At 39.0% G+C, this 12,732-nt stretch overlaps 1 protein-coding gene across 5 annotated transcripts in view; it reads left to right on the top strand.

Moving 5' to 3' along the window:
* LOC136883358 (glycogen synthase kinase-3 beta) overlaps window positions 1-12,732 on the top strand; it is a 480,420-nt gene that overhangs the window by 300,964 nt on the left and 166,724 nt on the right. The gene's annotated exons all lie outside the window — the stretch shown is intronic.

Here is a 12,732-nt window from a genome sequence, read left to right on the forward strand (position 1 = left end):
TACTATCCCTAATGCCTGCTAAAATTTGGGCTCCTAACTTCCTAGCCTATCATCTTTATACATATATATATATATTTCGTATGGCATGAGGATACATTGTTACAATTTGGTTATTAACAAATATGTACAATTACACGAAAAACAGTTTCATCTATACACACAGAACAAGTACGTAATAAACAAACTATATTTATACATTTGAGCTCATCAATATCTGCAATGCTGCTAAAGCTGAATGTCCAGTTTTGTTAGCCAACTCACAGCTTCATCACTGGCCTCGTGGATATCCTTTATTGTCCCACTGAATCTTCGGAGTGGGCACTCTGTGACGATATGTTGAACGGTCTGAGGCACGTCAGAGCAGTCGCAATAAGGATCGCTGGTAATCTTCCACTTGTGTTTCCAGAAGTTGCATCTGCCATGTTGAGTTCTGATCCGATTAAGTGATGACCAGATTTTTCTGGGTAAGTTGAAACCAGGAGGTTGCATAACTGGATCCGAAATTAGACCTAATCTGTCAGGGTTTGAAGCTGCCCACCCATAGCGCCAGGCAGTGTTAGTATGGAATTCATCTTGGACTAGCCTCTTTCCTAGTAACCAAGAAGGTTTCCTAGATTTCAGCCTGAGATCTTCACGTAGGCAGTCTTGATGTATTGGTAGAAGAGGATTGTCACAGCATTTAAGCCATTCTTTCTTCAGTGCCATTTGTCTTCGGAGATGAGGAGGTGGAATATTTGAAAGAACTGGTAACCACTCCAAAGGTGTGGATTGGATGGTTCCTGATATAGCCCTCATTGTATCGTTTAACTGAGTGTCTATCTTCTTTGTATGGGCACTGTTGAGCCATACTGGGCAGCAGTATTCGGCTACTGGGTATACTAACGCAAGTGCTGTAGTTCGGAGGGTGGATGCAGATGGGCCCCAGCTTGTTCCTGTGAGTTTGTGCAGGATGTTATTGCGGGTTTTGATCTTGGCAGATGTTTTGCGTACATGTTCACTGTAAGTCAAAGATCGATCCAAGGTAACGCCTAGATATTTTGGATGAGGATTGAACTTCAGTATATGACCTCTGAATTGAACCTGAGGGACATAATTAGCTTGTCTGTTGCTCAAATGAAAGCAGCTGACCTCTGGTTTTGTTATGTTTGGTTTCAGTCGCCAGGTTTTAAAATAATTATCAATTCTGCAGAGATCTTTAGTGAGTGTGGTTTCTGCTCCAACAAAATCACTAGACTGGGCTGCCAAACAGATGTCGTCAGCGTATATAAACTTCCTAGCATTAGTTGAAGGTAGATCTGCTGTATATACGTTGAAGAGTAATGGGGCCAGTACCGATCCCTGTGGTAAACCGTCACTCAGTTTGTAAGTTTTACTTATGTTGCCATGTAGGTGTACTTCAATCATTCTATTAGCCAACATATTATTCAGCAGGGTGGCAAGCGTCTTACAAGGGATTAACTTCAGGAATTTGAGGATCATTCCTTTTCGCCAGACTGTGTCATATGCTGATGACAGATCTACGAACACTGCTACGGTCTTCTTTCGATCTTGAAATCCCCTCTCAATATGGGTGGTTAGGGCTAACACCTGGTCGGTACAGCTGCGGCTTGGTCTGAAGCCAGCTTGTTCAAGTGGTATGTGCTCTAGGATTTTGGCTGAGATTCTATTGTATATTACTCTCTCCAGTAGTTTGTAGCAGACACTTAAAAGGGCTATGGGTCTGTAATCTTCTGCATTGTCTCCACTTTTCCCTGGTTTAAGGATTGCTACTATTTTTGTTCTTTTGAGTATTGATGGTAGTTGTCCAACATGTAAGATATTGCTGTAAAGTTTGGCAAGCCATTCGGTTGTTCGGGGGCCACAATGTATAAGGAATTCTGGGTATATTCCATCCAATCCGGCTGCTTTTCCTGACTTTATTTCTTTTAGCGCAGTTGAGATCTCGGCAACTGTGAAATCAGAGGAAAACTGAGAGACTGCTTTGGCCTGGGTTATCCTCGATTTTAGCTCTTGTTGAATTCTTTTTGACTCTTTCTTATTTGTGCCGACTGGTTTTCTTGTCAGGTTAACTAATCTGTTTGCCACCTCGTTTGGTTTTATCTTAGAGCTCTAACTAAATAGCTCTTAATTCTCTATTCAGTTGGCCGTGCGCGTAGAGGCGCGCGGCTGTGAGCTTGCATCCGGGAGATAGTAGGTTCGAATCCCACTATCAGCAGCCCTGAAAATGGTTTTCCGTGGTTTCCCATTTTCACACCAGGCAAATGCTGGGGCTGTACCTTAATTAAGGCCACGGCCGCTTCCTTCCAACTCCTAAGTCTTTCCTATCCCATCGTCGCCATAAGACCTATCTGTGTCGGTGCGACGTAAAGCCCCTAGCAAAAAAAAATTCGCTATTCGCAAGCTCGATATGTATCTGATCATTCATTTGGCTTATGATATTATGTTAGGCTTATTTAAGTGACTCCACAAATATTTCATTTACGATATCTCATTACTATCCACCTACGTTATTCTTCATAATGGCTACGCACACTCAATATATCTTTCATTGAATTCATTACGAGAATATGTCATATGCCACGAGTATTTCTTAACATCTACAGCTGTAATTGACATAATGGAAACCATTTACTCCTAACTACACACATGGATTCGATATTCATACCTTAATATTGAGTTACTCCCCCGACGTACGTCTTTCATTGTACTTGCATCGTATACCTGATCCTCCTTTGAATATTTCAACATTTAACTATCATATCTACGTCTTATTATGACACAACTTCAAATTATTTTACCTGAATCACTTTTCGTCACTCCATTCTCAACTATATAACCTTCAATCATTTCAATAACATCATTAACATTACCTTATTTCACATCGCATAACCTCTTCCTTTAACAACACATTTATAAAGATGTATTATTCTCTGTTACATTCATATTCTCTTATATGGTAACACTATACTTCACAGGATCATTTCTTTAGTATGTCTTCACTCTCTATCTTATATGGATCACTTCTTTTCTTGTAGATCGATGCTTAAACTATAACAATTCATAATTCCATTTATGACGCGATTTGACAAGGAATATTTCGTATGAATCCCTACTTCTCACAACGTCCCACAGTGACGTAAACATAGTATAAATGGCTTCACGAAATCCATTAATGTTATCTAATGCTCATAAATTCTTGTATTTAACAGCATAATAATCTACCTTCTTTCTCAAAATAACACGTACTCACATTTTAAACAATCATCTACTCGACTTACGCATAGCCACTTTCAAGATATCGATTTAGTTACATGTTAATTTAATATAGTGTCATTCAACTATATAATATCACTTCACTGAGTCACTTCCATTTATAAGTATATTTCACTTACTGTAAGTCATATTAGATACATATGCTTAGCTTAATTAAGAACTAACATATATATAGTAAGACTTAGCTCATCAGTCATCTAGTACGCCGTCTCTGTAGCTCTCTCTCTCTGCGTCACATCACTGGTCTCGGCTGGCTACGTTCTGCGGTTTGGGTGGTGGTCTCCTCACATGAGGTCTGGTCTCTAGGCTCGATCATATCCTTCTCCAGGTCTGTCCATCTCGAAATTAGCAAGTCATCTTCTTCATACAGCAGCTGTCAATAACATCCAAGAAATTCAGGCAGTAATCGTTCATTTTAAAATAATTTCTTTAGCTAATAATCTCTTCTTAATTATTCTGATATTCTTCGTATTTCGGTCAATCAACTATTTGAAACTTGTGTTGATATCTTAACCATATTTCCGAAGAAACTGTAATTTTTTATTATCTAACTTCTGAAAAGCTTAATTCTCTTAAATCTTCCTCTCAGGAAAATTATTTGTTTGTATCTTTCTCTTCTTACAACGCTGCTCGATGATGAGCTCCGTCGTGTCGTTGAATGATTTTCAGCTCAAACGGTGAACATATTTAAGATACAATATTCGTATTTCACGCCGTTCTTATATTTCTTAATGACGTACGACAAGTATTCTGCTGTATGCTCTTGCTTTTTTAAGGTGTAGTATTTCTGAAAATCCAACTATAATCGCTATTTTTCTCCTCTTAATCGCAGTGGTAATGAATTGCTTCTTGTTGCTTCCAGTTCAATTTAGTAAGCATCTATAATAATAATAATAATAATAATATGTAATATTTTATTTGTTTTTTCAATCGATACTGCACTGTTCTTCTCACAGCCGTTTAAGATCGTCTGTTCCGAATTAGTCATGGCCTCCTATAGACTTATATCTTGGGATTCTCTGCCAAACCATTCCGGCCTGTGTGGTCCATACCTTTACTTGACGCCATTTTGAAATACGTCAGAAAATGCAATGGGCACACCGTCGAACGACACGCCCAGCTCCACCCCTACCCCACCGCTCACGCTCACTGCCCGTACAACAGCAGACACAAGCCCAAGGCGAACGCGAAGTAGTACACGGCAAGCTCTCAGATCGAACGCAACCCAGCCACAACAACAATAGTAAGTACACATCCATCTCAGCACACACCTTCAGGCATTCCTTCAATTTACGGTTCATTACTTACACTCGATTTTATCTTTCACAGATAACTATAACACCTGCACACACGTATAGATGAGGAAGGAGCCTCCACCATAATCTAATATAAAACAACTCATGAATGACCAGGACCTCATCATCTGCTTTTAACTTAAGGAACAAGACTCCACTTACAGCAGAGCTGCACATATCTACCATACCATACCATACCATACCATACCATACCATACCATACCATACCATACCAAGGTATGAATATGACAAGCAGATTAGAGCAGATGTAGGATGCAGTAGTTAGTTAGAAATGAAAAGATCAGCACAGGATAGGGTGACATGGAGGGCTGCATCAAACCAGTCTATGGACTGATGACTTAAACAACAATCCACATAACTGGATCTGTTTAACAACGGAAGTGTTTTATTATATGTACACATGAAGACATCTTTTAAGCATATAATAGGACATTTAAAGAGACCCACATCATTACTTACAATCATAAGCACCAATTGATGCACAACTATGGATAAAAACTCTTAACACAAGAATCAAATGAAGAGATCCGCAATACTCAAGTATTCAAACCTATGAAGTGTACATGTTGTTTTAATATATTTTAATGTGTTCAGTGTATTTTAATGTGTTTATTGTATTTGTACATACAACTTAAGATTTAAGCATTAGAATAAGTTGCATAGTCAAATTCCAAGTCTTAAAGAAGACAGTTTTATACTCACGTACCAAATGATAACACACATTCAATTTTACATTTAGTATGCCCAATTTTGGACACATTCAGACATGTTGTTCCCTCACGGCATCTCCCTTTAGACAGAGTAATGTCAATTATTGCCTAACATATATGTAAAGGTACAAACTATGTTCAGCTGATGATGACCAGATAGGTCAAAACTGGTACTGTAAAATAAATATATATATTTTTTTACAATAAACAGTTTTGATAAGATGGAAATCCTTTCTTTTCTGTATATGTCTACTCGCAGCCCCATGTCAGTAACCAGTGCTGTCCTCGACACTGCATGGGACAGGCCACGTCTTCTTCCAGCACATGGTCAAAGACATTCACGCACGACGACAGGCACACCGAAACAAGTCCTCGGTTCCAACAGACTAACGCCTTAGCCCATGCTATCACTAACACAGACTGCACTCTTCGCTAACTCACTGAATCCACACATTGGACTCGCTACACCAACTAACAGAACCCCGTAGGTCTCGCCTGACTTAAATACCTGGTCCCACGCCATCTGGATGCTTCCAGAAGGAACACGCCTCCCAGAGTCTTCCCGAAGGCAAATACTCTCCGCGCACCGTCCAGAAGACTCTTCTATAACGCTGGAGGCCTCCAATGAGCAAATAGGACAAACCAGATAGCAGTGGTGGATCGCTGACCCATCCGCAAGCGGCTGTCCTCCGCCTGATGACGGGAATAGGGAGAGAGTGGGCCTTCCTAGCTGATGAGCGTGCGGTTAGGGCTGGCTAGCTCGCGCTATTTCCTGTGGTTGTACCTTGGCATGACGGACGCAGCAGCTCACCGTGCCATATTGTTATATTGCTTCAATAATATGCCTCGGTAGAAATTAACGTCCTAGTCACTTGTTGATACATATTTACGGCATGGAGAAGACCCGTGGTAGGCCTAAGTTTCATCATCTTCTTTTATCTTCTTGATTTTATCCTCCATAATGTAGACAGGTTTGCTTCCTCATTTATCCTTTTTTACCCTCATGTTTGTTTACAAATTTTATACAAGCATATGTCCTCATATTTCACAAACATGCTTATCAGGTCATTACTTAAATAAAGATCACCTATACATACTAAAGAAGCCAGGTTCTGTATTAATCCCGACCGACCCTCTTCGGACTGTAAGTCCTTGATATGAACAGAATCATTTCTCCCTATATTGTACAGTTTCTGACCATTTAGGTGTCAGCTCTGTAAGATAACATACGATAGACTTCAAACCCAGGACCCCGAACAGTACATCTTGTGATCTGTTCTTCTTATGTTTGTTTGGACACCTAAATGTGGAGGACTGATTTTGTGTGTTTTAGCCATACAACCTGCAGTGTAATTCAAACCTTCAGCCTCCATTTCAGCGACAGATTCACCAGCAAATGTTGGAACAGTATCATGTGCGTTCTTCAGAATAGCTTTCAACCGATGAATCTTCTTACTCATGCCACATTACTCTGCACTTCTGTAGCATTTGTGATGAGAAATATTCATCATTGGCTTCTGTTCTTGTTTTTCTTTATTTTACCAGCGTTATTTCAGAGAAAAATCTTCCGAAGACAATTAAGGGTGTTCAGCGGGATAGGATAGTCATATAATCCTCCTGGGAAAACAAAGACTTGAGTGAATCTTGGTTCAGTTGGTGGGTTAAAATGAACTTCATTCTTAGATTCTTTACTTCTAAGATAAGATTTTTCAAGGTGGGAGAATAAGAATCTGGTATCGTTCATAGACTTATAATGCCTTGTCATCCCATGTAGAATATGCTCGAATGATAATTTGGGCTTATTCGTGTGGCTCATTCACATAACTTCATTTATTGGGACAAGATTCATGTTGTTCATTGTCGCAGAATTCATTGGACACTGTATAGCCACTAACATGTTGGGGAGTCAACCCTGGCAGATTTGGTGAAGGCTCCATTAACTGTGCTTATTTTAATGGTTTTATCTATGTTGGAATTTTGTTTACGTGGCTTTACCCATGTTAGATTTATTTTCTTTTATTATTTTAGACATGTTATATTCATTATGATTTATCGTTGGTATCTGTTTGCCATTTTCCTGATCTCGGCAAATAAAGACATGAAATTTGATGCGTGTGATCTGTTATGCCAACGCACTCTACTAGTTGTATTTAAACTATACCATTACCAGGCAAGTTGGCCATGCGGTTAGGGTCGTGCAGCTGTGAGATTGCGTCTGGGAGATAGTGGGTTCGAACCCCACTGGTTTTCCATGGTTACCCATTTTCACACCAGGCAAATGCGGGGGCTGTACCTTAATTAAGGCCACGGCCGCTTCCTTCCCAGTCCTAGGCCTAGGCCTAGAAAGAAAGAAGAACTATACCATTACATCCGTCGTCTTTATTAACGATATTTCATTCTACAGCACACTCTCAGAATCCCACTGGGGAAATTAGCATAAACATGCATCATATTACTGATGTTATTTTTCAGTGCTTCGCCAAAACACGCGCGCCGCCCTGCAGTGACCTTCAGGTTAGGTTGGAGTCGCAAGGCTTTGTGCAAACCAAATGGTGCTTGTAGTCGATGGCGTCAACTCTCTCCTCGGTTCCAGGCTTATAAGATCATGACTGTCAGCAGTGAGCAAAATGACTAAAGATTAATGATGATTTCCAGAATTAAAGAAAAAATACAGTTACCTGGAATTGTTATCAGTCTGGAAGAAAGAGGACTCTCATTGGTTACATCTATGAAGATTGTGGACGAAGCAGTGTATTCGATCCAGGCAAGATAGGGCGTGCAGTGAGTGCTAAATGTAATAGAGTAATATATGCACCAATTCAGACCTTCACTCCTCCCCCTCTCTCATATTTCATCTTTCAAGTTGGTTGGTAGCAACTTTACAATTCTCTCTTTATTGTGCCAGTCATTTCAATTCTTCATAAGAGTTGCAGTTGGTTTCTTCCTTGATTCTGTCGAAGAATGACATTGTTGGATGACCTGTTACTCTTTTCCCTTCAATAATTGAAGCACGTCATTGGACAACACTGTATAGCACACTTTTGATCAAGTTGAAACACTGTACGATGTTATTTACAAGCACACCTCGTTGCGAGCGTATACGTTTGGCTCCAGGTGGAACAATGCTGTACGGCTCAATGGAGTCTACAACATGGCGAGCGGAGGAGATGTTGTGTCGAGTCGTAGTAGTGTAAACTGACTGAACAGATCAAGAAAACTTGAAGCATACCTGCCAACCCTTCTGATTCACCCGGAAACTTTCAATTTTTAACTCGTCTTCCGATTTTCTGATTGTTTTTTTACTTCTTTCTATTTTTGACCAATACTCTTCCCCTAGGATAAATTCTTATGTACTTGTATAATTTACACAACCTCATTTTCAAGCATATTTATTTGGCGAGTGTATCGTGTTTACATGTTATAAATCTCATATTATGTTCCGTATTGAAATGTACTTAAAATCAAATAATAATATTAGATTAAAAATTCCACCTGTTCAATACATAAGTGTTTTTTATTTAAATTTAAGATATAGTTCTTAAGATATTACATACAGGGACATGTTTCACCCATGTTGAGGGCATCATCAGCCTAAAAATCTCAAACCTAAAAGAGAGATAGATCAGGATCCTGATTGTTTTTGTACTTAAGTAAGAGGTACAATTTGTATAGATTTTTGTGAATGTCTTGTTTTATAAAATGTGGTAACAGGTGGTTAGTTAGAAGTTTAAAAATAATACGTAAAATTGCTGCGCTGAATTAAAATTTGGTAAAATATGGTGCCTTATTCTGGAGATGGCATAAGTAGCTTATAATAGCTTAATAAATTAGGAATAAAAAACACTCTTAGTGGTAGTAAGTTGTTCAAGTGCTTAGGAGCGAAGACAGGTTAGCTGGTAGATAAAATTGCTGCGCTGAAATAAAATTTGGTAAAATATGGTGCCTTATTCTGGAGATGGCAAAAGTAGCTTATAATAGCTCACTACAGCAGCTTTTGTGCTTTACAGCTGGGAATTTGGAATGGCAATCGTCCTACAAGCAAGAGAGTTTAGCGCACGCTAGCGACTCCGTTAATCGGGATGAAGGAATGAGTTGGTTATTGTGTGGTTTGCACGCTGTTAAAATCGTTTCTATGCGTAGTTTCATCCGAATTGTAGGCCACACATCTTTTTTTGCAGTTCTATATTTTTCCCTCTGTCCAAGTTGTATGTTAATACTGTATGAGACATATTGATCTGTTTTGTATGTGGTAGTTTCGTGTATTTCAGTGCATTTTTGTTCATTCTTAGGTCATAATTTTAATGATTTGAATGTATTTCAGAGAGTTATGTTGGTGACAGTTTCTGGTATTTTCTCTTTGCGTTATGACAATAATAATTATTAAATTAATGTCTTAATGGTCCACATTTTTCAATACTATAGTATGCAATATTATTGAATTACATTACTAAACTAGGGACTAGTTTCGGCCTTGGCTGGCCAACTTCAGCCTTAATGTAATACATCTAATAACTAAACAAATGTACAAACACACAATTAACATTAAGATCTGGGATGAACTATGTGTAAAATCAGAAAAATAAATTAGGCTCCAAATTCTTCGCATCTGGAGTAAGTCCAGCGCCGCGATGTAGGGGGCAACGCGTCCGCCTGTCGCCCAGTGGCCTCGGGTTTGATTCCCGGCTGGGTCAGGGGTTTTTGATTGTAAATAATTTATATCCCTGGCCTGGGGAGTGGGTGTTTGTGTCCTTAACGTTCCTTTCCTCGCATTCAACACTACACTTCCTCCATTCCAATTACACGCAGGTTCATATCATATGGTGCAAGTGGGGGCAAAAGATCTCTATAAGTCGATGCCCCGAACAAATAACTTTTAAAAAATAGAATAGAAAAAATGCTCATCATCCAGACTCTTTCTTGTATTAATATTCATAGAATCACTGTTAGTGATGGAACTAACTATTCTATGAATATTAATACCAGAAAGAGTCTGGATGATGAGCATACTCCAGATGGTAAGAATTTAGAGCCTAATTTATTTTTCAGATTTTACACATAGTTCATCCGATATTCTAATGTTAATTGTGTGTTTGTACATTAGTTTTTATGTTAGTTGTGTGTTTGTACATTTGTTTAGTTATTAGATGTACTACATCAAGGCTGAAGATGGCCAGCCAAGGCCGAAACTAGTCCTTAGTTTAGTAATAGAATTCAATAATATTGCATATTATAGTATTGAAAAAGGTGGACCATTACAACATTAATTTAATAATTATTATTGTGATCACAATTCAATAGGATCAAAACCATGAAGTTTATATCCTATGACCACATTATGGCCACAAAACATAATAAATGTTATCTCGAAGTGTTTTCAGAGATAGCTATAAAATTGAATTTCCGTTCATTTTACAGTCTAGTAATAGGTACTATTATGCATTTTGTTCTGTTTGTCACATTTTCTTTTAAGCATTTTTATGTTTTCTTAGTTTAAGATTTTAAACTTAATGGGCAATTCGCATTGTAACTCGGATATGTATGCCTTTTATCTCATCTTTTTTTCACAGAGACTGTGGCGCAATATATGTGATGAATTCCAAGAATTAAAATATCTTCCTATTTTTGGTTTCTAAAAGTTGGCAGGCATGTTAAAGTGAATGTGAGTGAGTGGAAGGATATTAAGCACAAAACATGAGGGATCAGGGGAAGGCATATATGTCAACATGGTAAGAATATCCCTGTTAAACTGTCTCCAAACCAAGTAAGAGAAATATCGCTGTATGGTTTGGACATGTAAAAAGTAATGTACCAGAACAGTGTATTGAGAAAGATGTGGAAGGTTGGAGACTTAAAGGCTAACGGAGAAAAAGATGGGATCACTCATATGAAAGAGGACCCCGAAGGAAGAGGAGTGGAATGGTGCGAAGTCAGAGAGCAACAAATATTCCCCGATTGACAGAAATGGAGAGTACTCATACATCACACTCAGGTAACTGGAGATGGTTAAAGGATGATGATGATGATGATGATAATGGTGATGATGATGATGATGATAAGTACAGTAAAAAAACCATGTCCTCATCCCGAGGTGGTGGAGCTCTCTTTAGGCACACCCCCAATGGAGGTGAGCTCCATGTACCATTTCAACCACATATCAGCCCTCCTGCCATTCTTAAATTTCTGGCAGTACCGGGCCTCCAAGGACGGCAGCTAATAACTAATAATAGCTAATACACTACAGAAGGCAGGAGGGCTGGTATGTGGTAGAAATGGTACATGCAGCTCACCTGCATTGGGGGTGTGCCTGGAAAAAGCTGCCACCACCTCGGGATGAGGACACAAGTTTTATAAGTACAGTATAAGACAAGTACAAATTGCAGTAATCAGAAGCTCCTCAGAACGGATTCCAGTTATGTATTATTACATCTTTTTCTTTCTAGTTTTCTTATCCATTAGTCATTATGTTCTAAACTTATCCAAATTGTAATGAATTACAAGTTGGAAGCTTCTGGGTTTTGATTTGGTTTTCTTAATGTCATCATTTTGATTATGCCTGACCTTTGGTGATTCTGTGGGTCAGAGCTCTCCATTCCACAAGGTCCCTAACTGTATTAGTTTTACCGTGTTTAACCCTGTTGGGTCCCATGTCAGGCTTATTCCGACCGTGCTAAAATACAGTTCAGGTTGTACGTCGAGCTTGGTCCGGCCTTACTTTATGGTTAGATTTCTCATGAACTTGCATGAAGAAGGCAGATAGGCCCTCTTATATAGCTCAAACTTCTCTCTGTATGGTGGCAACATCTACGATTCATTTGTTTTTTGTTTTAGAAGTGTTATCTCTGATATACATTGTGTATGTAATTTGCATCATCATGGCATCTACTAGAAGCAGCATATGTTCTGGTGATATCTAAGAGCAGTTATGTGATAATAGTGATTCTGATATTGATTTTTGTCTCAATGGGAAGAATCATTGGTGGCCTGCAGGACAAGAAAGCAAAGGGTGGTGCCATATGCACACAAGAAAGTGAAAGATGATAGAAGGAAGATATCATTTTTGTATGAAATCTGTTCAAATAACCCAGGACAGCATCCCACCAGGTGCTTCCGAAATTACCACACAGTGTAAGAATATCACTAGGAATGTTGTTGATTATGGTTGGCCATATAAAATTGTGTACATATTTACTCTCCAAGTATTAACCGTACTAATAAATATCAGTGTATTTTTTCCCATATTTGCCTGATTTATGTTGAACCTACAGGGGAAGCGAGTGGAAATATAATTGGATCGGCTTTGTTGTAGTCAACCCATGTGACCTTCGGCAACTTGGTCTCCTTGTTCCGCTGACCATCCCAAGCATCTTTGCCTTTTCCAAACAATTTTCCGACCGGGCGAGTTGGCCGTGCGCGTAGAGGCGCGCGGCTGTGAG

This window comes from Anabrus simplex, chromosome 11, assembly GCF_040414725.1.
Source record: "Anabrus simplex isolate iqAnaSimp1 chromosome 11, ASM4041472v1, whole genome shotgun sequence".
Taxonomy (NCBI): Eukaryota; Metazoa; Arthropoda; class Insecta; order Orthoptera; family Tettigoniidae; genus Anabrus; species Anabrus simplex.